This window comes from Lissotriton vulgaris, unplaced genomic scaffold (assembly GCF_964263255.1).
Source record: "Lissotriton vulgaris unplaced genomic scaffold, aLisVul1.2 SCAFFOLD_211, whole genome shotgun sequence".
Lineage (NCBI taxonomy): Eukaryota > Metazoa > Chordata > Amphibia > Caudata > Salamandridae > Lissotriton > Lissotriton vulgaris.
The window spans coordinates 1,793,224-1,819,285 of NW_028251874.1; the positions used below are offsets into that span (position 1 = coordinate 1,793,224).

Genomic DNA, 26,062 nt, shown 5'->3' on the forward strand with positions numbered 1-26,062 from the left:
GAGGCGGGCTGAAATGGTTAGGCAAGCAAATACCAACTTTCTAAAAGTGGTATTTGCAAACACAGAACATTAAAATAAACTTTGCTAAAAGATGTATTTTATTATTCTGAGTTCAGGCATACCAAATTCGAATTGCTACCATGTTCCCTGAGCCTGCTGGGATTATAGAATGTAATAATTCCAGCAGCCCATTCTGGCCTATGAGAACAGGTAGCCTTACAATAGTGAAAAACGAAAATGGCTGTAATTCACTATTATGACATGCCACACACATCAGGGCTTGTCCTACCTTATGCTTACAATGCACCCTGCTTTTGAGCCTACCATAGGGGTGACTCACATGAAGTAAAAGGAAGATTTAGGGGCTGGCAAGTGTGTGCACTTGCCCAGCCAGCAGGACAGTACCAGACTGCACGCAGGTTCTGAAATGGCAGACTTTAGACACATGTTACAAGGCTGCTTCTGTGGGTGGCACAACCAGTGCTGCAGGCCCATTAGCAGCATTTGGATTTACAAGCCCTGGCACTCCTGGTGCACTTTACTGGGGTCTGACAGTAAACCAAATAAGCCAATCATGGAAACCATTTACATATACACTTTATACAGGGAGCACTTGCACTGTGGCACTGATTGGCAGTGGCACCGTGCTCTGAGCAGCTAACACCAGCAAAACATATGAGGCACAGCAGCAAAAAGTGGAAGGGAGACTCATGCCAAGGTGCCAGGTCTAACACCGGGTTAGTGTGAATCCTGAAAAACCTTGGGGGTGAAATTGATCAGGAGCTGTGGATCGCATCGACACACTCGTCGGCCTCCACGCACACGGCTAGTGGGCTACCAGTTCCCTATCGGTCCTTTCCGTCGCGGCCCGCCCAGTCTGGGGCGGGAGGAGTGGTCACACCTACAGGGCACACAGCTCCAACAGCCAAACCAGGCACAAGAACGACTCGTGCCTGCTGGAGTTACAAGGGATATTGCTCGCGATACCCTTGTAAGTTTAAACATGAGTGCTCCAAATGCAGTGGCCGGCACGCGATCACCCAATGTTTCACATTGGCCACACCCTCAGAGCAGTGGCGAACCACAAATGCGAAGGGTAGGGGATAGCCTGGTCAGAAGGGCGCCTACTCCGGTTAAGGTGGAGGCGATGGCCCAGTGGCTCGCGTGTTACCCTGACAGGGAGGCGGCTTTAAAATTGCAGTGGGGTTTCACGGAGGGCTTTAGAGTGGGCTACCAAGGACGGAGGGTGCAGAGATGGGCAGACAACCTTAAATCAGCTAAAAAATTGCCTAGGATGGTGGCGGCCAAGTTGCAGAAGGAGGTGTTGGAGGGAAGAGTGGCAGGTCCATTTGTGGAGTGGCCCCTTGAGCATCTGATCATTTCCCCGTTGGGAGTAGTGCCAAAAAAGGAAGAAGGGGAATTTCGTATGATACATCACCTTTTTCCTGGCCGGAAGGTCAGTCCGTCAATGACTTCATCGCGGAGGTAGACTCCCGGGTGCTCTATGCGTCGGTGGATGACGCCATTCGCCTAGTGAGGGTGAGCGGGCCAGGGGCGGAAATGGCAAAATGCGATATTAAATCAGCCTTCCATCTTTTGCCGATTGGTCCGGCGGATTTTGCTCTGTTGGGCATGCAGTTTGCGAGTGCCATCTATGTAGACAAGGTCTTTCCCATGGGGTGTGCTATTTCCTGTGCGCTTTTCAAAGTTTTCAGCACATTCTTGCAGTGGGCTTTTATTCAGAGTAGCGGGCATCGGGACGTGACGTACTACTTGGATGATTTCCTGTTCATCGGTAGAGCTCAATCGGGGGACTGTGGCAGGGCCCTGTCACAGTTCCAGGAGAGGGCACGGCATTTTGGAGTGCCCTTGGCACCGGAAAAAACTGCTGGGCCTAGCTCTTGCTTGACATTCTTAGGGATTGAGCTGGATTCCGTTCAGTGGAGTGCTCGCCTCCCCCAGGCAAAGGTGGAGGAAATCCGGGCATGTCTGCTGTGGTTAATTGGAGAGAAGAGGATTGCGCTAACGGGCTGTGCAGCAACTGCTGGGGTTTTTGAACTTTGCATGCCGGGTAGTGCGCGCGGGGCGGACGTTCTGCAGGCGGCTCGGCATGGCCATGTCGGGGGCAATCTTACCTCACCACAGTGTCCGGATCTCCAAGAGGGTGCGGGCTGACCTACGGACATGGCTGATGTTCCTCTCTGAGTTCAATGGGGTGTTTCTAGATTTTGTTGAGGAGCGGACTGTCTGGCAGATTCAGATCTACTCTGATGCAGCGGGAGCAGGTTTTGGCCTCTTTTGGGACGGCAGATGGTGTGTGGAGGAGTGGCCGGCCCAGTGGTTGAAGCAAGGGAGGAGCATTGCAATTTTGGAATTTTTTCCCCTTTTGGTGGCACTGGAAGTGTGGGGGGCGGAATTCCAATACAGATCGGTGTTGTTTCATGTGGACAATATGACAGTGGTCGAGTTGGTCAACCGACAGAGGGCGAGAGACCTCAGAGTGCTGCATCTGTTGAGGGAGTTCATGCTGCACTGCCTGAGGTTGAATGTGATTTTTCGAGCCAAGCATGTCCCTGGAGCGAATAATGACATTGCGGATGCTTTGTCTCGTTTGCAGTGACAGCAGTTCCGGAGGTTGGCGCCTGGAGCGGACCAGTATAAGACCAGACTGCCGGCCGGCGTCTGGGCCTTGGGGGAGTGAGAGTGTTAGGACTGGTGGAGAACTCTGTGGCGGACTCAACGAGGCGGACGTACAGGCTGGGAAGAGTTTGGTTCATTTATGGGATGGCGCCAGGATGGGGCATACGGAGTTCGTTCAGTCATTGAGCAGGGGGTGTTACATTTTGTGCTACACTGTATTGATGCGACCATTGCAGGAAAGTTGGCGGGGTTGTCTTTCGATGGTAGTTTGTTTTTTGGTTTCGCCCCCAAGAAGGATGTGGTCATTGGTAAGATGCTCAGGAGTTGGGGTAGGGAGAACAGGGGGGGAGGGGTATTGAGGGAAGCAGTGACTTTTGAATTGTAGGTCCGTTTAGTTGAAGTGTTGCCGTTGTGTTGTTATGATAGCTTTGAAGTTCACCTGTTTAGGCCTTGTATGGTGTGGATGTTTTTTGGGGGCATTTAAAGTTTTGGAATTGTTGGGGACAAGGTCCAAGAGTGGTAGGAGTTTTGAGGAGGTCAGATTGGAGATGGGGCGTCTGGGGATTTGGTTGGGTCAGTCCAAAACTGATCAGTTGGGGAGGGGTAAGTGGGTCTGGTTGTGTGCGAGTGGATGGGGGGGTGTGCCCAGTGACTGAGTGGAGGACTTTTGTGAAGCTAGTAGGGGCAACAGGGGGTGAAATTTGTTGTCACGCGTCTGGGGCCAGGGTTACGGCTGCGCAGCTGTTGGCGGTTTTGCGCATGGCTGTGGGTAGGTTGGGTTTGAATCCGGCAGGCTTTGGGACCCATTCCTTTCGAATTGGGGCAGCGACAGCAGCGGCAAGGTTGGGTTGGTCATGGGATAGAATGCGGCGTATTGGTAGGTGGAAGTCCCGGTGTTGTGAGGGTTATATCAGAAGTAGGGTTTTGGGCTGAGGCCGGGGTTTTTGGGTTTGAGGTTGGCTGCATTCCCGGATGTGAATTAATCTATTTTTCTTTCGTAGGTTACGTGGGCGGACCGGGGACCAAGACGGTCACATGGATTGTGGGGCATTCGTTTGCGCACTGGGCATCGAAATACGCAGAGCAGCAGGTGTACGGCCGTAACCTGGGACTCAAAGGACATCAACATGAGGTGCACTGGTGGGGCAAAGGGGGGATGCATTGGGGGGCACTATTGCAGAGGCTCGCGAAGATGAAATTTAGTTTGTAAGGTCACGGAGAGTTACGTGCCGCGTTTCAAACTAAACTGTTGTGATGGTCGGTCAACATGTTTCTCGCTTGGGTTCTTCCCGCGATTCTTCAGGACCTGAAACGCGGCACGTAACTCTCCGTGACCTTACAAACTAAATTTCACCGTCTTAATGATAGTAGGAGGACCTCCAGAATAAAGTTGTTTCCGGGACCCTCTACTACCTTTTAAACTTACTTTTTTAGGATACTATTGCCCTAGCCCACATACCCACACTTCATCAACAGGCAAGTGGACAAAAAGATCTCCGCCAAAGAGCCCCTCTTTGAGGTGAGCCCGTCGGGGATTGCACCGCCTCCCCGACGAGGAGCAACCGCCGATGATGAAGCATGACATCCTTCGGGGTGTGTGAGGCAAACATGTCCAACCTAATGGATGCCCAAGGGTGATATTATACCCCTATGGTACAGCCCATTCTCCTTCCCTCTCCTCTATTTAGGAACGGTTCAGCAACCCCGCTTGTTGTTTGAGTACATTACACACGGGCACACGCTGTAACTGGACCTTCCACCTCCCTTTTGAGGTGGTAATCGGTGCCCGGTTGATCCATTGATCACACTCCCTCTTTGTTGACGACGACGCATGAGAGTAGTGTCAGGATGCGAAGAGAGATTGGAGGGAAGGGATGAAGAACGGAATGTGGCATGGAGTGGAATGGACGGAGAGGCTGGAGTGTATGAAGATGGAGTTGATGTTGGGGAGGGAGATTTATTGTTGATGATTCTTGTATTTTGCTGTTTGATGTTTTTGCAGCCTGGTCCTAATAAAATGGCTTTTTACGCTTAACAACAGTGTGGCCTGATTATTGCGCGATGGACGCTTGTGACTCACACCCATCTCTCGGCGCGCCTTGTGCCTGGGGTGTGTGTTGTAGTTTTATACATAGTGTGGCCCACCGCAGGATGCATGTTACCGCCACCATTTACCGTATGCAGAGCCTTAGGCCTTGGCTTTAAGGTGCATACCCTCTAAAAGAAGACAAGAAATAACCCCCCTTGCAATCGCCCCGCAGACAAGGATTGTGGGGGCAAAGACCGCTACTAGGGTGCGGCGCAGAGCGGCAAATACCGCACTCGGTCCAAATTCTGGGCAAATCACTGAATCTCCCCGTGCCTGAATGTGTAATATAAATACGGTGCTCTTGTAAAGCACTCCAATACCTTCGGGTCGAGTTTGCGCTATATAAAATATAAAACAAAAAAAGCATGCTGTTAAGGGTACTTCCTCAATAGGGCAAAACAAGTAATAATCATAAATGTGTAAGTGAGAAATCCTCAAAGCTACACTTCCACCTATCTTCTGTCACACACTGCACTTTTTTTCTGAGGTGCAAGTTTTCACTACAGTGGGGAACAACGGCGGAACATCTGCAACTCAGTTTTTTTCCTCATCTTTACTGGTTCACGAGATTTACTTCCCAAATAATGCACTCGAATCCCCACGCTATACAATGGAACTAACCCGCGGTCAACTTTCTGCAACAAAGTGTGTGTGTGTGTGTGTGTGTGTATGCAATAGGTCTAAGCTACTGGCATTGTAAATGAAAATGCCATTTATTTATCCATTTTCAAAACCAACACAAATTAAAAAATTGTCATTTACAATGTCAATAGCTCTAACTTTTGCAAAGGCGAGACCGTTGCATTGTAAGAGCTTGTTACATGTTGCGATCAAAGCAGATACTGTGCACCCAATCCCCCTGGTGACAGGCGGCACAGTCTAAGGAGGGGGGGGGGGCGAGATCTGAGATCAATTCTGTCACATGCACTCTTGTTTTAGCCCTCTATCATACGCTTCTCTGAGACTATCATCAGGTGTCTTACAGTGTTGTAAAAACCATCAACACAAAGGGGCAGATTTACAAGCTCCTTGCGTGACTTTTGCACTGCAGTTGCGTCACTTTTTTGACGCAACAGTGGTGTAAACAATGCAGCCTATTTACAACGTGATGCATCTAAGGAGATGCGTCACGTTATATAGCCCTGCGTCACATTATACCTGCGTCACGTATAATGTATGCAGGGTGGGCGTTCCCACGCAGGAAGGCCTCGTAAAAGTGACTCCGTGAAATCTACAAGATTTCACTGCGCCATTTTTAGGATGCCACTGCATCAACACTTCAAGCAGGTGTAAGTAGTGATGTGGTGTAGTGGGAATAGGCCTCAACACACATTGCTGCAGTTGCGTCGTGCTTGCGACATGACTCCAGCAATGCGTGACTTTTTCTCCAACAGATGCGTCAGAATTTCTGACCTGTCAGTCAATCCTTCCGCCATGGTCACTGTATTGTAAATATGGCGTACCCATGGTGGCGCAAGCATTTTTTAGAGTGGCGCAAGGAAAGTGACGCATCTCTATAGATGCGTCCCTTTCTTGTAAATCTGCACCAAAGTTTTCAAGCAGGCCCGGCCTGGAAACCCCTCCCAGGCCTGGCCAGTGAAAGGCCGGTGTGCTTGGGCTGTGTAAATACCTTGTAAAACATCTATTCTATCCAAAGTGTAAATCAGTGCTTTCCATCCCACATCCTTCAATACTCAGCACTCCCCTGAATCTGCTCCTCCTCTGTGTTCCTTGTGCACTAACTTACATCCCTGTGCACATCAAATTCACCCCCTTATGCATCCCCTCTTCCAAAATGAATTGTAAAGTGCACTTTCAACCAGAATGGCATTTTGGCGCTAAATAACAGATGTTTGTTGTAACGCGTCTGTTTTCCACTAATTAGTGTTATTCTCGTCTCTAGTGTGCAATTTACCTAGCGCCAAGACACCTGCGCCCAAGAGCGGTCGAAAGTGAACTGTGAGCTATACAAATGCAGTTCTTATTTAAGTGCCTGGAACACGAATTCGGCTGCTCAGTTGAGGCATAAAAGTGCATTCAGAGTGAGTGAAATAATAGCCGAGGGGACATATTACCATGGCAAAGACTGTAAGAAACATTTAGCCGTGCCAAGGCTGCTCCCCGTCAGCTTGCTGGCACCAGCCCCCCACTCTCCGAAGCCCCTGTGTGTACCGGGGGGCATCGAACCCTAATGCGCCATCTGCCTCTAAAGGGTCTAAACACAAGCAGCAGGGAGGGGGCCACTTGCATGAAAATAACAGAGGGTGCAAGGACCCCCCCACCCCCGCAGTGCGCGTCCCCCTTCCACCAATAAGTGCCCCCCGCAGTGCCCGTCCCCCCAATCATTGCCCGTCCTCCCCTCCCCCAATCAGTGCCCCTCCCTCCATCAGTGCCCCTCCCTCCCCCATCAGTGCCCGTCCCCCTACCCCATCAGAGCCCCTCCCCCCCATCAGTGTCCCTCCCCCATCAGTGCCCCGCCTCCCATAGAAGCCAGGCTTCTGAGCGCTTCAAGGGAGGCGCCTTCCAGGCCTTGGACTGTGAAGGTAACTCAGCGGGTTGAGCGCACACTCAGGAGAGTGAGTGGGGTGTAACTGCAGGCCAAGACCTTCCCGAAACCGAATGAATTAATGTTGTCACATAATCCTGATGCAGATTCTTGAGTCCATCGGGACGAACCCTTGAAATACACAGGAAGAAAGGAGGGTGAAATACCCACCCCTCACAAGAGCACGCACGTACTGAGGCCTTCATGCACACATTCATGTATGCATGAAGGAAAAGAAAAAGAAAGATCGATGGCCCAATCCTTTTCAGGCAGCGCAGTGAGAATCTGGAACTCTCTTCCGCCCCAGCTCCGGACCACCACCTCCTCCCAGGCCTTCAAAACTGACCTCAAAGCTCTCCTCCTCCAAAGACACTTCCAAAGTTAATTCACACCCTCTCTACTATCGGAAGGAAGACCTTTTATTATAGAAAATTCTATTCTCCATGACTCTGGAAGTGCCTTCCCAGTTTGTTCTTGTGGTCTGAGAATCTGCTGTTTATTGCAGTATTATCCTTCTACCTGTGTTTGGTACTCTTTTGTAACATGCACACGTCACTTTTCTCTTGTAACACACTGTTTGCTACCTCTCACTTTTGTTTGCTTTAGATACTTGCACAAGTGCCACCATTGCCTACGTAACGTTTGTTCTTGTGCTGGAGTGTCTGCCATTAATTGCAGTATTATACCTCTACTTGTATTTTGTACGCTTTTGTAACCTGCACACATGTCACTTTTTCCTCCTGTAATGTATCGTTTGCTCCTCTTGTATTTTGGTTGCTCACTATTGTCACTTTTGATTCATGTAACTTAACGTTTGCTTTTGTAATTTGTCCACTTATAATTTTCTCCTCATGTATTATTGCTGTTCCTAGTGTGAAGCGCTCCGACACCTTCGGTAAAGTCAGCGCTATATAAAATCGCATAAATAAATAAATAAAACAAAAAAATTCCAAACATCACCAGGCCCCCACAGCAAGACCCATTCTTCCTCGCCCACTGTGCCCTGAATGTGAAGGGCTGTGGGCGAGGTGTTAAGACTAACACCGTTTCTGGGCTACATGGGCGCCAGGGGGCCGAGGTGCAAATGTCTCAAAGGCCTGAGAAACACCTGGCCCCCAGGGAGGCCGATTATTGCAAACAATCACCCCTCCCCAGCCCAGCCTCAGCTTGATTGCTTACAGGGTAGGGGTGAAGGAGAGGCCACAGCTGACAATCGCGGTCTGGCCGCACAGCGAGGCTGCTTTCATTTTCCCAGTCTCTGTCTCCGTGCACTCTGTGGGCCGTTTTTTTTTCTCCCCTTTCCTAGTCCACTCTCTGTGGACTGGGACAGGGGAGAAAAAAAACGGCCCACAGAGGGTACTGAGGCAGCGGCCCTTCGGCCCATTCCCAAATGCCCGCCTTGCCAATCCGCCCCTGACCTTCACAGGTGTCACTTTTTCCTCCTGTAATGCACCGTTTGCTCCTCTTGTATTTGTTTGCTCACAATTGTCACCTTTGCCTCATGTAACTTCACGTTTGGTTTTGTAATTTGTAATGTTCTCCTCATGTATCATTACTGCTCCTATTGTGAAGCGCTCTGACACCTTCGGGTAAAGTCCGTGCTATATAAAAACGCATAAATAAATAAATGTACACATTCAGGCACACACACACACTCATGCACGCACACATTCATGCACACACATTCATTCATGCACACACACATTCATGCACACACATTCATTCATGCACACACACACATGCGCGCACACACACACATTCATGCACACACACATTCATGCACACACACATGCACACACACACATTCGTGCACACATTCATGCACACACACACATTCATACACACACACATTCATGCACACACCTCCCTCCTTTCACGCACCTTTGAACGTGCTGGGGGTCGGTTCACTCGAGGCGAGAGGAGGGGCCGGGACCGGCTCAAGCTGAAGGACCCGTGGCCCCCGGAGGCCTCGCCGCCTCCATCCAAGGGCCCCGTCGGGGGTCCGTGGTCGCAGCAGATGGAGCTGAAAGGGTGGAAGAGGGGGCAGAGCTGCCAGACAAAGGTCAAACAGCTGTGGGGGCGGGGCGGGCACGAGGAAGCAACCTGAGCCAGGATTGGGTCACAGGGACTCCAGGGAGGGCAGCCCACTCCTGGGGTGGGTCGGAGGTCACGGCTGCTCCTGCAGGGCCCTCATTGGAGGAAGCTCCCGCCGCCAGGATACCCGGCCCTGCGGGTGATACTTGGGGGCAGACACCCAAGGTCAGCACAGGAGGGTGGCAAGGCAACCATGGGTAGGGGCCGGAAGTGATGTCACCATCCGGTGCTGGGGCTGTCTCTGCCGCCGCTGACCCGGAAGAGGAAGCTCTCCCCCTTTCATGCCCTGTGCTCTGTAGAGTTCATCCCGAGGCGCGCCCTCTGGTGGCCACTAACGGAACCTCCATTCCCAGTCTCCAGGAGTGACTACATTTCACACAACAAACATTTTGTGGCAGGAAAGACCTGGGTTTTTAGATGTCACAGATATGAATGTTTTTAAGACATTAGTATGGATCATATGCTCAGCACCTGAAACTTTGTATAGTATATTGTGTTAGATGGAAATTATTGGTTTTAATACTGCTTCTTGCATGTGTTTCATTCAGACTTGTTAACTTAACGATTTTATTCTGTAAAATACAAGTGTTGTTTTTATTGATTGCTTATATGGTTGTGTCTGACAAACCAAATAAAGCATTAAACTGAAGACACACACAGTCCAAGTTACAGGCTCTCACTCTCGGGGGCTGCTGCAAAAAAGTATTTACAACTTCACTTCACATCTTCAAACCACTGATGCAGAGGACTAAAGAGTATTTACAGGAAGCTGTCAACTGGAAGCGAGACTTTGTATTTCATTAAATATATGAGAACATGTGTTAGTGGTGCAATTAAACTGGCAGCTTATTGATTTTTTCAATTTTATTTTTTGAAACACTTTATCGGGTTTTTCAAATGCACGGCATGGTATACAGCAATGTAAATAGAGAGAAATACCCTGACGTTTTTTTCACCAGATCAAATTCAGTTTGGTATAAGGCATGCTTTAATGCAGAAATTAAAAGGAAGATTCATTACGGCAGTGCCAACACGTAAGTGTATTGTTTTGGTTGTGTTTGCTGGCTCTGCCTATAGCCCCGTACACACTTTTCATTGATGACTAAAAATACCATGACATTTTATTCACCAGATCAAATTCAGTTGGGCATAAGGCATGTTTAATGCAGAAATTAAAAGAACAGCCTGTTGGATTTGTTACTGCAGTGCCAAAACGTAAGTGTATTGTTTTGTTTGTGTTTGCTAGCTCAGCCTACAGTCCCGTACACACTTTTCATTGATGACTAGACATGTGGCAGACGTTGGTCTCTGCAGGTGCACAAGGCCAGGGTATTTCAAGTCACTCTTCTTTCATTTCACCACTGTCCATACTATCTCACTTTCCAGGCCTATGGCAGCAGGAGACAGCTCAGTGCTAGCCTCTGGTGCCTCTCCACCCCCATCCTGCAGGCTTGAGCAGAGCCCACTATGACTCTGCGGTGTTTTTTAAGCTGTAACCTCAGGTAGGGTTGACCCCTTTCCACAAGATGAATACTAACCAGTTGTTGTTTTAAGAGTCTGAAAGGCCTGGGTATGACACCAAATAAGACTTTAAACGAAGTCAAATATATATACACATTTGTAACGTCACTTTTCTGCCTTAGTATTCTCTTAATTCTTAATCAGGGTATCATACTCCGTACTCCTATGTGGTAAATATTTGATTTACCGTCTTAATTTCTATGCAGGTAAGTACTTAATCAATAATAACTCAATCGGAAAGAAAGACGCAGAGTCCGTGGTGTTAGAGTTCTTAGGGGTTTTATTCCTTAAAAAGGAATGGTCTGACCAGGATATCATGTTCCTACCACCACTGGGGTGTAGGAAGGGATAGAGCAATATTTTATTGACAATACATAGCTTATATACTTAAGTTGTATTATAGAAACCAATACAGTAGGCGTAACAGCTGAGAGAAACAAGATAAAACACACACGTGGTAGTGATACGTAATTAGAAGGCGTGAACATAGAGGTGTGTGCTAGAAACGTCACAGGTAGGTGTCACAAGTGGGTGGCAACAAAGCAGAATTTTGTAATGTCAGCAGAAATCTGAGGCCTGGATGCGCGCGCAACTGCATGACGTGTGAGTGACGTGGAACTGGGGGGTGCAGGGGACTTGACATTTACACTAGCGGAAAGAGACAGAAGTCTGGCATGTCAGATCAACTTGTGCTTCTATCATATCTGGTATCTGATGTTTAGGAACTAAGTTATCTGGACGGAAAAGATCTCTGGGGCAGAAGCTATTCTATACTGACTGTGAGTGCGTGTATAAGCGCCTAAGTGTCTGCATGAGGAGCGTGGGGGCATGGGCCTTCCATGGTAGCATGGTAACAGGGACTATGAATTACTTGCACGGAGACAGTGAGGCCGGGCCCTTTGCTCTGCAGCTGGGGGGATGTTTACTTAAACTAGTAGGTAGGAATGCATTTTCGAGGAGCGGAACAGATAATTCGAAGGTTGAAGTCAGTCTTGGCAGGCAGCAGGCTGAGCTAAGCGCCGGGAGCCGCACAGAGAGTAAGTCAGAGGTCACGGGTACAGAGGCAGCCTGGGCTGAGGCTTTCAGAGTCAGAAGGTAGAAAAAGGCTCGATGGCAGAATTCAGGGCCTACTTCGCCAAAGCTGAAAAACGTGTAAAGTACACCACAAAAAGACGTTGGCATAGCATACTTAGAAACTGAATATTCAACCCGTTCATGGCGGGTCTGAAAGAGGACATGTTAACGTTGGACGCAAATGTATTTGCGTGTTCATAGCTGGCACAGGAGGGAAGTTACATGCACTTTAAGCTGGTACATGGAGACGGTGGGGTACACGTTAGGGAACATAACTTGACCATAAAATTTATATTTCCTCATTCCCTCCTTGTTCCCTACGGACCCTTCATGATATATCGATCCTCATGAATCGATCAGTCTGTTCTTGTAACATCATGTGCTCGTCTTTCTTCCTTTGGCGGTTTGAGAGAAAACTGGAATGTTCAATGCACGATGTGGCACACAGTCCACAAATCGCTGGCCCACACTGTAGGCACAGGCAGCAACTGAATACTATGACAAGGGCAATGCCTAGGAAGGATAGGATCTTCCATCCCCAAGCGGTCAACGTTGTCCAGAACCAACCGGACCAAGTCCAGGTGCCTGGATTCTGATGTATCAAACTTGCAATCTTATGAAGACGTGTAATAGCTTTGTATACAGATGGCGCGTTTTCTGGAATGAAAACACAGCAACTTGACCCGATGACCTTACAAGCTCCACCTCTATCTGCCAAGATGACGTCAATAACAAGGCGATTTTGAAGGACAACAATCCGCATAGCAGACTGCTCCTCTGTTAAGTTACCTAGGGCGGAGGCAGTTTCATGTACTACTGCTTCAAGTGTTCTAGTTAATCTACGTATTAATTTACTGTTTTGGACGGGACCTGTGAAGAAAAAGAATCCTTTATTGAAATCTGTGTATTGTTCCCATGCCGTTTCAGTATAGTCGACAATCGGGAGATCTCTTCGGAGCCTATTCTTTACTAGATTTGTATTTCTGTGATAATCAGGAGGCGCTAGAAAAACAGGTGGCAGAAGGAATGCAATGTAACAGGTACCATCCCAGTCTGGAGGTAAGCGTATGTATGCGGTATGACCACAAACAAAGTAGGAATGACGGGTGGCTCTAAAGGAAGACTTGCCTTGATCACTGAATTCGACCACAGTAGTACATTTACTATGACCTAAGTGTACTGAACCTTTCTTACTGACACATAAATCACCAGTGACTGGGAGTACTGACATAGCAGGGAGAACGGGTACAGCTTCGGATTCAACAGTAAGAATCATAAGGTTAATTGTATAATTACCTAATCCATATACTTCATTTTCTAGATCAGTTCCTATTCTAGTGGGAAGTCCCTTCTTGTCAGGGTAACAGGCATTAAGCAGAACTAAGTTCAAGTTTCCCCAAACCCAGCTCCCTTTGAAAACAGCAACATCAGGATCTAAGGAATTAATTATTCTAAACCATGCACCACAGGAGCCATTATGCGTGAACGGGTACGGAAAGAGGGGCAGAACTCCTTTGTATTTCTGGTAAGGAGGGAGTCGGCCACATATCCAGCAGTTGGTAGCATTGTTAGTCTGATGGGAATGGTGTAACATACTAATGAATGTGTTGTTGCGCAGCGCGAGTCTGTAAGAAAGTTCGTGGGGAGGTAATTCACTAAAAGAATGTTCAGCAGTGACATTGTAAGCAGATTGTTCACGTTTGAAGATAGGGTAGTATATAGGAAGCAATATACTCGCAACAATAATCAGAAGACTTAGAAAAAACATAATCAATAAAGTCACTATACAGTGGCTGCGGAGTGATTTGTAATATGTACGTTTCTTGAGTTGTCTCTCTCTCTCTCTATCTCGATCTAGGGGATACATGTCAGAAACTATTTAACCGATTCACCTAAGGGAGGACTTAAACAATTAAACTGTCTGACTTGCTAGATCGAAGTTTCAGTCTGTACTCCTCTTGGGGAGTTTTCTCTCGTTCGTGAATTTTAAAGTCACTAAGTTCAATACAGTCTTTGGAGGGGGTGGACGAGTCTGTTTCTGGTTTCAGTTCGTTGCACTTTTTAATATGACTCGTGTGGATCCACCCCTTTCTGCCTTCCACCTTGATCGCGGTCCTCGTAGTAAGAAGGACGGTCTTCGGCTCTTTCCAGCGGGGCTCCAGCGGACTTTTCCTGTCAAAGTTCCTAATTAGGACGGTGTCTCCAGGGCGGACATCGTGCGGCTTTACATCAGTGTTGTCAGGAAAGGCTGCAGCAACCTGTGAACGACATGATTGGAGTGCAGACATCAAGGAGGCAAGGTAATCTGTCAGCATATTACAATCAACATCGGTAATTTTCTTAGGAACGGGCGTCCCCCACATATTCGGTGGTCTGCCAAAAACCACTTCGTACGGGGATAGCCCTGATCTCGAATGGGCGACCATTCTCATGTAGAACAATGCAACTGGCAGGGCGACTATCCAGTCGACCCCTTTCTCTTTACAAACTTTGGCAAGGCGGGTCTTTAGTGTCTGGTTATGCCTTTCTACAAGGCCAGCGGCTTCGGGATGTCGGACACAATGGAATCTCCACTGATATCCTAGCAGAAGGGAGACATGTTTCATGAGTTCGGATGAGAACGGTTGTTCGTTATCTGAGTACACGACACGAGGCAAGCCGTATCGTGGGAAGAATTCTCGAACCAGCTGCCTGGCAGTGGTCGGGGCAGTGTAATCTGAGACTGGATATGCTTCGGTCCAACGGGAAAGTGCACAAACAACTACGAGGACATATTTGAATCCCCGACAACGGTCCATCTGGATATAATCCATCTGGAGGACTTCAAAAGGGTGATCGGGAGGATGGAATCCACCTTGCTCTACAGGAACGCTTTTACCTGGATTGAACTGACAACAGATCATGCAAGTACGCACTTTCTGTTTTGCTGCTGCTCGTAAGTGTTTGTTGTACCAGAGATTCTGTAAACTGTCTAACATAGCTTTCTCTCCTAGATGTGCCGGACTATGTGCTGTATTTATCATGATTTGAACCATTGAGTCAGGGAGAAACCATGTAGATTTTCCCTTCGTGACCCATCCTTGATCTGTCTGAATCCCTCCTAGTTCAGTCCATTTCTTTATTTCATCTGAAGTGGCATGTGTCTGGATATCGATTACATCTAGGGTAGGATCCCTGACTGTCATACACTGTGTTGGTACTATTGTCTTTGTCACATCAGTAGTCTGGGTGTGAGTCAATGCTGTATGTTTTGCTGTCTGGTCTGCCAGGTCGTTACCCTGGGAAACAGAATCTGTAACTTTGGTATGTGCTTTACACTTCATGACGGATATGCCCGAGGGCAAATGTATTGCTTCTAACAGTGCTTGAATGAGGGGACCGTGTTGGATCTTGGCACCATGAGAGGTCAAGAAACCTCGTTCTTGCCATAACATTCCGAAGTCGTGTACAACTCCGAACGCATAACGGGAATCAGTGTATATGTTAACATTTCTGTTCTTGGCTAGTATACAAGCTCGGGTCAGAGCGATGAGCTCCGCCGCTTGAGCAGACAGTGTGTCAATACGATGTGTTTCTCTGACTTCAGTTTCAGTGGTCACCGCATACGCGGCCACTAATTCTCCTGTACTTGTTCTCATGCATGAACCGTCCACGTAAAGTGTCAGGTCTGGATTTGTCAGTGGGACATCTGTTAAGTCTCGTCGAGGCTTTGTCACTGCATTAATGATCTCTATGCAATCATGCGGGGCTGAATCTGTCATACTTGAAGGTAACAATGTTGCGGGATTTAGAATGCTGCAGCGCCTGATTTCTATGTGTGGCTGGAATAGCGTCAATTCATAACCTGTCAGTCGTGCTATAGTCAAGTGTTGAGTCTGAGTTCTGTTTAAAAGAACCTCTACAGAATGTGGAACTTGTACTGTTAATTGATGTCCTAAAACAATTGAGTCGCTCTGTCTGATTGCTAGCGCTGTTGCTGCCACTGACTTTAAGCACGCAGGGAGTGCCTGGGCTACTGAATCCAATGTACTTGAAAAATAAGCGCAAGGCTTATGTGAACCTGCTTGGTCTTGAGTGAGGACAGACAACGCTGTACCAACACGTTCTGAAACAAAAAGTGTAAAAGGTTTGCTGTAACATGGTGTCGCTAAAACTGGTGCTTGGCATAAAGCTTTCTTTAATTCCTCAAAGGCTTGTGTATGTTCCTGAGTCCACGGAAGGACAGTCGAAGTCGCTGCCTCCTGTGTCGTTAACTGGATGAGTGGTTTAGCTAGAAATGCATATTGAGGAATCCATTGTCGGCAGTACGAGGTGAGGCCTATAAAGGCCCGCACTTCCTTTTGTGTCTGAGGTTGTGGCATATTTACAATTAACTGAATGCGATCAGGAGTGAGCTGTCTCCCCACTTTGGACAGCAAGTGACCCAAGTACACAACTTGCTGAACACAGAATTGTAGCTTCGAAGGAGACACCTTGTGTCCCTTGTCGGCCAGAAAATGTAAAACTGTCAGTGATGCTTGTTCACATTCGGGCTCACTTCGTGCGGTGATCAGCAGATCATCGACGTATTGCAGTAAAGCGGTGTTAACTGGCATTTGAATACAATCTAGTTGTCTTTTCAGTGCTTGACTATAGATGCTGGGGCTTTCTGTGAATCCTTGAGGTGCGCGTGAAAATTTGAAACTTCGTCCATTTAAACTGAATCCGAAGAGATATTGGCTCTCTGGATCAATGGGTACGCTAAAGAAGGCGTTCTTGAGGTCAATTACAGTATAGAACGTGGCTTCTGAATCAATAGCAGTCAATAGGGAAGAGATGTCGGGGACCACAGGGTACTGTGGTACAATGCATTTATTCAGTTCTCTCAAATCATTCACCAGCCAATATACTGGCGGTGCATTGGGATCAGTACGTTTAAGAATCGGAATGATAGGGGAATTACAGATATTGGAGTTGGTCTCTACGACCACTCCCTGGGCAATGAGCTCTTCAATGATTTCCAGTAAAGCCACTACAGCATCAGGTGGTAACTTGTATTGTCTGATTCGTGGTAAGACAACACCTTGTTTCAGTGTAACACGGTATGGTGTAATGTGCATACAACCTACGTCAGTTGGGCCTTTTGCCCACAAGTGATCTGGTACATTTTTCAATCTGACATCAAATTCTCGTAACACATAATGACCCTTAAAATCCCGCAAAAAGAGTCTAACTCCTTCCGGGGAACAACATATCACGGCTCCTAGAGCCTTCAGTGTTTTGATACCTAACAGATTTTCTGGACATGATTTCGTAAGTAACAAGTCTGTAACACGTGATAATGGCCCCACAGCCAGGGGGACGGGTTTCGATACCTCATTTACAATAGGCTGTCCTGAAAAACCAAGGGAAACATTCTGTGAGCCTGAGAGGGGTGCCCCTGGGACTTCATCATGGCTGATTGTGGTGCGACTTGCCCCTGTGTCGATTAAAAACTTTCTGTCTTTTCCTAATACTTGACTGTGTACATAAGGACCCTCTTGATCTACAGGAATCTCAATAAGAGGCAAGCCACCCTCCCTCTCTAGGCTGTTTCATGTGTATCGTTGATAATCGGGGTAATCGGATTGGGCATACTGGTACATCTGTTGCGAGACTTGCTGAGTCGCGGCAATGGGCTGTGGTTGTGACTGTGACTGTCTCTGTGGTACCGCTACTGTCTGTGCTGCATGTGGTGAAACATGCATAGGCTGTGTATTCTGCATGGGCTGTGTATTCTGTGACGTCTGTTGCTGAACAAGGTCTTGTCTAGGTGGATGCGGTCTTTCCTTAGTTTTACCTGTTGCTATATTATGTTTCAGGACTGGGCATTCATGTACGTAGTGACCTGGCTGCTTGCAATAGTTGCATGTCCCTTTAACGGGAGCTGCGGCGTGACCTGTCTGGGTCGTACCCTTTCTCTGGCCGTCGGCTGGAACCGACTGGGCTACTAACATTTTCATTTTCGTGTCTTTTATGCGTTTCTGTTCCTGATCCTGTTCTTCTCTAATTCTGTTCTGATGGTATTGTAACATCTGTAACATCTGGGATGGCGTATTTGCTTGCCAAGTACTTTCAACTTTGTACACGCGGTTCTTAACTAATGGCAGGGAATTCTCGACTAATTTTGATACAAAAAGATGCGGGTACGACTCGCTACTTGGTTTAAGGCCACTATTAATAATGAAACATTTCTCGAATCTTGAATAGAAGTCACTAGTATCTTCATCGTGTTTCTGTTTACAGGCCGGGATTGCGTCCCAGTCTTCCTTTCTAGTTGTCAGTAATCTTGGCAGAACCTGTACTATTAAACCTGGTAATGCTTTGGTTTTCTCCCCAAGGCCTAGCCCTGGGGTACGAAGTTTCTCCTCATCTTCTATTTCTGTCCATACAATCTTTTTCTCTCCCACCTCCCATTCTCTTTCCTTCAGTTTCTCGTAGATGCCGGTGGGCAGCAGTACCTTTAACATTTTCATAATATCTTCATATGTGTAATCTCCCATCAGTAACATGTCTTTAAGTTCTCTGTGAAAACCTGCAGGGTCTTTATCGTGACAGGGTACTAGTTTCTTCATTTCCAATAGTTCTAACTTGGTCAGAGGTGTGTGTACATACACACGTTTCAGAGTATTATCGGTACCCATGACTGGGTGTACTTCTCGTAATGGGTTCTGACTTTCAATGCCATGCAGACGCTCCATATGATACATTTTTCTTTCTGGGGGCGGAGCGGGAACATATTGTGGATTTAAGAAAGTGTTATATCTGTGCCGTTGTTCTAGAATTATTTGTATTAACTTGGTACTTAGGCCTCTCCATCTGTCCATGAGTAGTGCTTCTAATGTATCGTGTAAGGGACCTGGATCAGAATGTTGATTTCTGTATAACGTGAGGAGGTGCTGAATCATGTATACACCTGCTAATTTCTGCTCGTCTGGGGATAGGTTCAGGAATGTCTGCGCTACTGTGTCATCATTGTATATATTAGGATTGTCAGCCCATAGTACTGCTGACCGGGCTAGTTCTTGTTCATCCATAGAATTGAGTACATGGTACCCCATTCGTTCTCGAAGCATTTTATCAGTCTCTTGGAACTGATGTTCAGGAGAATTCGGTTTTGATATTCTAGAGAGAAAAACTCTCTTGCTTTCTGGACGAATGCCTTTCCTAAGGTAAGTTCCCTTACCTACATACGCTATCGTACCGGTAGTCTTTTCTGGTTCTTCAGGTTCTTCCTCCTCCTCAGAGGAAGCTTTTTCTTTCTCTTTTTCGTGTATCTCTATTACTGCTCTTCTTATTTTCTTGTACATACTGGCTATACAACTCCCTTTATCATGTCTTCCTTCGGATATATTCTGACCCCACTTGTTTAGGGCATCCATTTCATCCTGTTCTGTCTCAGGCCTGTCTCGTTCTCTTATTAAGCAATTTATGAAAAAACGTAATATATATGCTTGAGTGTCAACTTTCTGATGTGCCAGGGCCTCCTTAATACTTTCAGGATTTTCCCCAGTCTGGACAAAATGATATATTGCGTCGAGGTGCTCTTTCATTCCTGAGAATAACATTAGGTAATCTGTAGCTTGTCGCAAACGTAGTGATGCTACCATCATTCTATCGTCTTTGCCGGGTACTGGATCGTATCTGCAAACTGGAAGGGGGTCTTTGAGTATGTCGAGACGGGGTGACTGTAGTGTAAGGTGGTTCTGCATGTCCCTAAGGTATAATCTGTGTGTTGCTGGCGGGGTCTGGTGACCCCCGGTCGCACCTCCTGAAGCGGAGGCTCGGGCATTATCCCTCTGTGGAGTCTGTATCTGTACTTGAACTTGTCTTTTAATAGGGTCCGGCAAACGTAAATCTGGTATCTTAACCTTAGGTGTGGGAAGTGGCGGAGGTGGAGGAACAGCCTGTCGGGTGGGTGAACCTTGTTGCGGTAATGGCGGGGTGGGGTCGCCACCTCCGCCACCGTCAGTAGGCGGGACGCGGGCAGGTGGATTGGTGTACGCCGGTGCTACATCGTTTAGATAGGAATTCAGAAATATGTCTTTAGTAGTCCTGTGATTTACTTTAGTTGGAACTAATGGTGGTGGCAGATTTTTCGGTATTTCTGAAGTGGCTTCAGGCGAGCCCTCGGCCACAAGGTACATGCCATTGACGAGATTGTTTCGTGCGCGGTCTACTTGCTCTGATTTTACTCGGATCCCTTCAGTAACTAATTCGTTTTCTCGGGCTTTATCTGATTCTTCTCTATATCTGTCTTCTCTACGGAGTGCTTTTTCAGCACGTTTATGTGATTCTTTACGCCAAAATTCTATGGCGTCTTTCTGCGATTGCCTGGCTTTCTTTTTCCATATTGCTTCCTCTACCTTCATGATGCACTCAGCATCCCATGTTCCGGTGACAGGCCATCGTCTAGATGCTTAGTATAATCGGCCCATAAATCTAGATACAGTATGGCATCTAAGCCATGCTTGTGGTACATGAAATTTCCAGGAGTGTCCCTAGGGGGGATAGGAATTTCTTCCTCTAGTATCCCTTTCCTAGTTCCTATCTGCTTTAACTTATTGAAAAACGGCATCTTGTTTACTTATTACTGAATGCTCAATCCTTGCTACTTAATTCTGAACACAGCTAGTTACACAAATACACAATAATGCACATTAAAAACAGTCACTCATACCACAACATTAATCACAGGAAAGACATTTGAAACATATATGACTACCCCCTATACTGGATGTACTGCTAAACAGTACAGATACACTGCTGCGAACAGTGCAGGAACTAGAATAACTGATATACTGCTAAACAGTACAGATACACTGTCTAAAACAGTGCAGACCGAATTTGTGTACCCAAACCCGTCTTTACCGGATACATAATAATGCACCCGTCTAGATACGTCCCAGCAATGGTACTAACCGGGAAGCACGGAAACAGAAGGCCTCGGAAAACTCGACTGGACTGGACCGGACTCGACTCGACTCGACACGTGGATACTTCGGAAAACTGGTGGGCCTCTTGACACCTCGGACCTTGCTTCTTTCGGCTAGGTTCTGGTCGGGATCCTCCGCACTCCTCACCGCCTCGTCTGGGTGCTGCTTGCAGTCTTCGTCACCTCCGTGGGCCAGAGGGAGATACAGGAAATCCTGCCAGTACGCGTAGTTCCTTCTAGCTGATGGCAGGGGACAGAGCTTGCAACGCACCAACCGGCGCGTGGGGTGGGGGAGGGGTTCCTATTCGGGCGCCAAAATAATGTGGTAAATATTTGATTTACCGTCTTAATTTCTATGCAGGTAAGTACTTAATCAATAATAACTCAATCGGAAAGAAAGACGCAGAGTCCGTGGTGTTAGAGTTCTTAGGGGTTTTATTCCTTAAAAAGGAATGGTCTGACCAGGATATCATGTTCCTACCACCACTGGGGTGTAGGAAGGGATAGAGCAATATTTTATTGACAATACATAGCTTATATACTTAAGTTGTATTATAGAAACCAATACAGTAGGCGTAACAGCTGAGAGAAACAAGATAAAACACACACGTGGTAGTGATACGTAATTAGAAGGCGTGAACATAGAGGTGTGTGCTAGAAACGTCACAGGTAGGTGTCACAAGTGGGTGGCAACAAAGCAGAATTTTGTAATGTCAGCAGAAATCTGAGGCCTGGATGCGCGCGCAACTGCATGACGTGTGAGTGACGTGGAACTGGGGGGTGCAGGGGACTTGACATTTACACTAGCGGAAAGAGACAGAAGTCTGGCATGTCAGATCAACTTGTGCTTCTATCATATCTGGTATCTGATGTTTAGGAACTAAGTTATCTGGACGGAAAAGATCTCTGGGGCAGAAGCTATTCTATACTGACTGTGAGTGCGTGTATAAGCGCCTAAGTGTCTGCATGAGGAGCGTGGGGGCATGGGCCTTCCATGGTAGCATGGTAACAGGGACTATGAATTACTTGCACGGAGACAGTGAGGCCGGGCCCTTTGCTCTGCAGCTGGGGGGATGTTTACTTAAACTAGTAGGTAGGAATGCATTTTCGAGGAGCGGAACAGATAATTCGAAGGTTGAAGTCAGTCTTGGCAGGCAGCAGGCTGAGCTAAGCGCCGGGAGCCGCACAGAGTGTAAGTCAGAGGTCACGGGTACAGAGGCAGCCTGGGCTGAGGCTTTCAGAGTCAGAAGGCAGAAAAAGGCTCGATGGCAGAATTCAGGGCCTACTTCGCCAAAGCTGAAAAACGTGTAAAGTACACCACAAAAAGACATTGCCATAGCATACTTAGAAACTGAATATTCAACCCGTTCATGGCGGGTCTGAAAGAGGACATGTTAACGTTGGACGCAAATGTATTTGCGTCTTCATAGCTGGCACAGGAGGGAAGTTACATGCACTTTAAGCTGGTACATGGAGACGGTGGGGTACTCGTTAGGGAACATAACTTGACCATAAAATTTATATTTCCTCACCTAGGTGCATCAGGGTACTCAATATCTCCTTGTACTGTAAGGACACCGTTCTTAAGCCATTTTTCGCTCTCCTTAAACACTTCACAATCCACAACACTCACCATGATCTGATCATCCATGCAGGGTCACCAAAAATCCTGCCTTACCCGTTTTTTGTCTTAGTTTGCCCTAAGTGCCCCTCATGATAATGTTTTTGTGCCTCAAACCCTAGGTGGGACAAACTTGTCATTTTGCATTAGAACTTTTATGTCACTCAGAGTTAGTTCATCCAGAATCTTAACAAATGGTCTCACAGAAGGACCAACCATGCTCTCCCTACGCTCGACATGCACTACCATTTGTTCAACACTCTTCAAGACTACGTCCCGATCCGTGCACATAGCCCAAGGCATTAAGCGGGCCAGGTCCTGCCGGTGGCGCATGCGCTGGCTCAGGTGAGACCTAAAAAGCAGGTACTGAGATAGTTCCCTATCGGGCTCTCCATTTTTGACCTTACCCTAAGGGTGAGAAAAAAATCTTTACTCTGCAGCAGTGCCATCCTTCACTGCCTTAATGTAACTTCAAAGAGCCTCGTTTTAGTTCTTTCACAGTCTCATTTCAGAACTGAAGCATTTTCAATATTATATACAACAAAGCTATAGTTGTTGCTTATTTATCTTTTACAAATAACAACCAATGACAACGCCAATAGTCCTAGTTTGTTGTAGGTGTAATCTTTTATATATGTCAATGCAATGACAGTAGCAGCAAAATCTTCGTCTGGTAGCACACTATGCTTAACATAGTTTTTTAGCTTAGATTTTTTTAAGCCACACCCTTAATTACATCGACCACAGACCTTTGAGAGACCCCCCATTTTTCATCCCACTTAAGTCCCTGCAAACCCAATTCATCAGCACAGACCCACCCACGCTACATTCTTCCACATCGTACAATGAAACGAGGCAGACCCACTGTGACCGTTTTCCCCTGGACACTCCAAAGACATACAAAAAGGCAGTTAATTTGCGCGTTCTTCCATATTGATATGTGGGCAACCTTGTAAAAATACTCCTGAAGTCTGGAAGCGAGTCTAGCTAGCCTAACTGAGCCTGAACGAGTACCAACAGGACTTAAAACTTTCACCAAGGGTTTGTGATCGGTGCGTATGCAAAAATGTAAACCCCATAAATAGGTCCTAAAATGCTCGACAGAGCAGGCAGCTGCTAGGGCCTCGAACTCTATAACTGAATAGTTGCTTTCACGTTCCCTCAATGAGCATGAGGCAGAAGCCACAGTTTTTTTGGGTACCCGTCCGCACCTGGGATAATACTGCCCCCAAACCATGCGCACTGGCATACACCATTAGAAATGTATGAAGATGAGTGTCAAAAGGTGCAAGAATTCCCGCCTCACAAATGTCTCTCCTTACACGATCAAAAGCACTTTGCTGAGCATTGTCCTAAACCAATGAACACCTCTTCCGCAATAACATTCTAGATTCCTCAGTCTTGTTTGCAAAAGTAGGAAAATTAATTGTATAGTATTCGACCAAGCCCATAAATGAACGTAACTGGCCTTTATCATGTCAAATAGGTGCAGACTTAATAGCTTTCAAAAATTACATTTTAGGTTGGATGCCCTGCCCCAAAATCGTACGGCCAAGGTTTTCAATTTCCTCTACAAGGAACTTGCAGTTCTCCTTCCTTAAGGTAATACCAGCCCCCTTAGCCTACCTAACATAGACCTTACAATGCTGTTGTGTTCCTGAGGGACGCTCCAAAACACAGAATATTATCTTGGAAAAACATTAGGTTTTCCAGACCCCTGAAAACATCGACGATAATCCTTTGAAGCAAAAGACACACATCTGATGGATGGAATGCAGGACAAATCAGAACATTCACCCCCAGTCAAGGGATCTGGGTTAAATCCATAATTCCTTTGCTCACCATGCCACCCCAGTTTAGAACTGGCCATATGCAAATCAGTCTTGACCCTGTGCCTCATGGGAACAGTCCAGACCGAACTGCCAAGCCATGTTTTCCCTAGACCGGAATGAAGCATCCTAGGACCGGTTTGTGGCTATCACCCATCATCAGCCAGGATAGCTTGACTCCAGTGGCTTAGTGAACACGGGACCCATGTCTGGGCATACTCTTCCCACATAGGGTGAACAGCAAAACAAACAAGATGATGGACGGAATGTTGCAGAATGGCAAAACATTCACCCCCAGTCACAGATCTGGGTTCAATCCATCGTTATTTTGCTCACCAAGCCACCCAAGTTCAGACATGGCCATATGCAAATGTCTTGACCCTGTGCCTCATGGGAACAGTACAGACCGAACTGCCAAGCCATGTCTTCCTGGACCGGAATCAAGCATCCTAGGACCGGTTTCTGGCTATCACCCATCATCAACCAGGATAGCTTGACTCCAGTGGCTTAGTGAGCACAGGACCCACGTCTGGGCATGCCCTTCCCACATAGGGTGAACAGCAAAACAAACAATCCATCAATCCATCAATCCATCAATCAGTACACTTGTAAAGAGCGCTACTCACCCGTGAGGGTCTTAAGGCGCTGGGGGGGAAGTGCCGCTACTGCTCGAAGAGCCAGGTCTTGAGGTGTCTCCTGAATGTGAGGTGGTCCTGGGTCAGACGTAGATGGGCGGGGAGGGAGTTCCATGTCTTGGCCGCCAGGTAGGAGAATGACCTTCCTCCGGCGGTGGTTCTGCGGATTCGTGGGACAGTGGCGAGGGCGAGGCTGGCGGAGTGGAGCTTGCGTGTTGGAGTGTAGAATGTGAGGCGGTTGTTGAGGTATTCGGGGCCTGTGTCGTGGAGCGCTTTGTGTGCGTGGGTAAAAAAAAAAAAAGAAAAAAAGAAAAAGGAGGAGGCTGAACATGATCCTTTTGCTGACGGGGAGCCAGTGCAGGTCTATCAGGTGGGCTGATATGTGACTGTGGCGGGGGATGTCGAGAATGAGTCGGGCGGATGCGTTCTGTATGCGATGGAGTCTTTTCTGAAGTTTGATTGTGGTTCCTGCCTATAGGGCGTTCCCGTAGTCAAGTCGGCTGGTGACGAGGGCCTGGGTGACCGTCTTTCTAGTTTCGGTAGGGATCCACCGGAAGATCTTACAGAGCATGCGCAGGGTGTTGAAGCATGAAGATGAGATGGCGTTGACTTGCTTGGTCATCGTGAGAGAGGAGTCCAGGATGAATCCCAGGTTGCGTGTGCGGTCAGTGGGTGTCGGTGCGGTGCCTAGTTCTGTGGGCCACCAGGAGTCTTCCCAGGTGGATGGGAATGGTCCGCGGATGAGGACCTCCGTCTTGTCTGAGTTCAGTTTCAGACGGCTGAGTTTCATCCATTCCGCAACGATTTTCATTCCTTCCTGGGGGTTGAGTTTGGCGGTGGCAGGGTCTTTGGTGAGGGAGAGTATCAGCTGGGTGTCCTCAGCGTATGAGATGATGTTGAGGTTGTGTTTGCGTGCGATGGTGGCGAGGGGGCTCATGTAGATATTGAAGAGGGTTGGGCTGAGCGATGAGCCTTGGGGTACGCCGCAGATGATCTCGGTGGTCGTGGAGCGGAAGGGAGGGAGGCGGACTCGCTGAGTTCTGTCGGATAGGAAAGAGGTG

The 26,062-nt window shown here is 47.5% G+C and overlaps 1 protein-coding gene across 1 annotated transcript in view; it reads right to left on the minus strand.

Annotated features, from left to right (window-relative positions):
* The window catches only part of LOC147662732 (uncharacterized), a 49,218-nt gene extending 39,679 nt beyond the window's left edge, over positions 1-9,539 (minus strand). The window contains exon 1 of the mRNA XM_086950940.1: positions 9,156-9,539. The gene's annotated coding sequence lies outside the window, so the exon portion shown is untranslated. The remainder of the gene's footprint in view (positions 1-9,155) is intronic.
* Between the last annotated feature and the right edge of the window lie 16,523 nt (positions 9,540-26,062).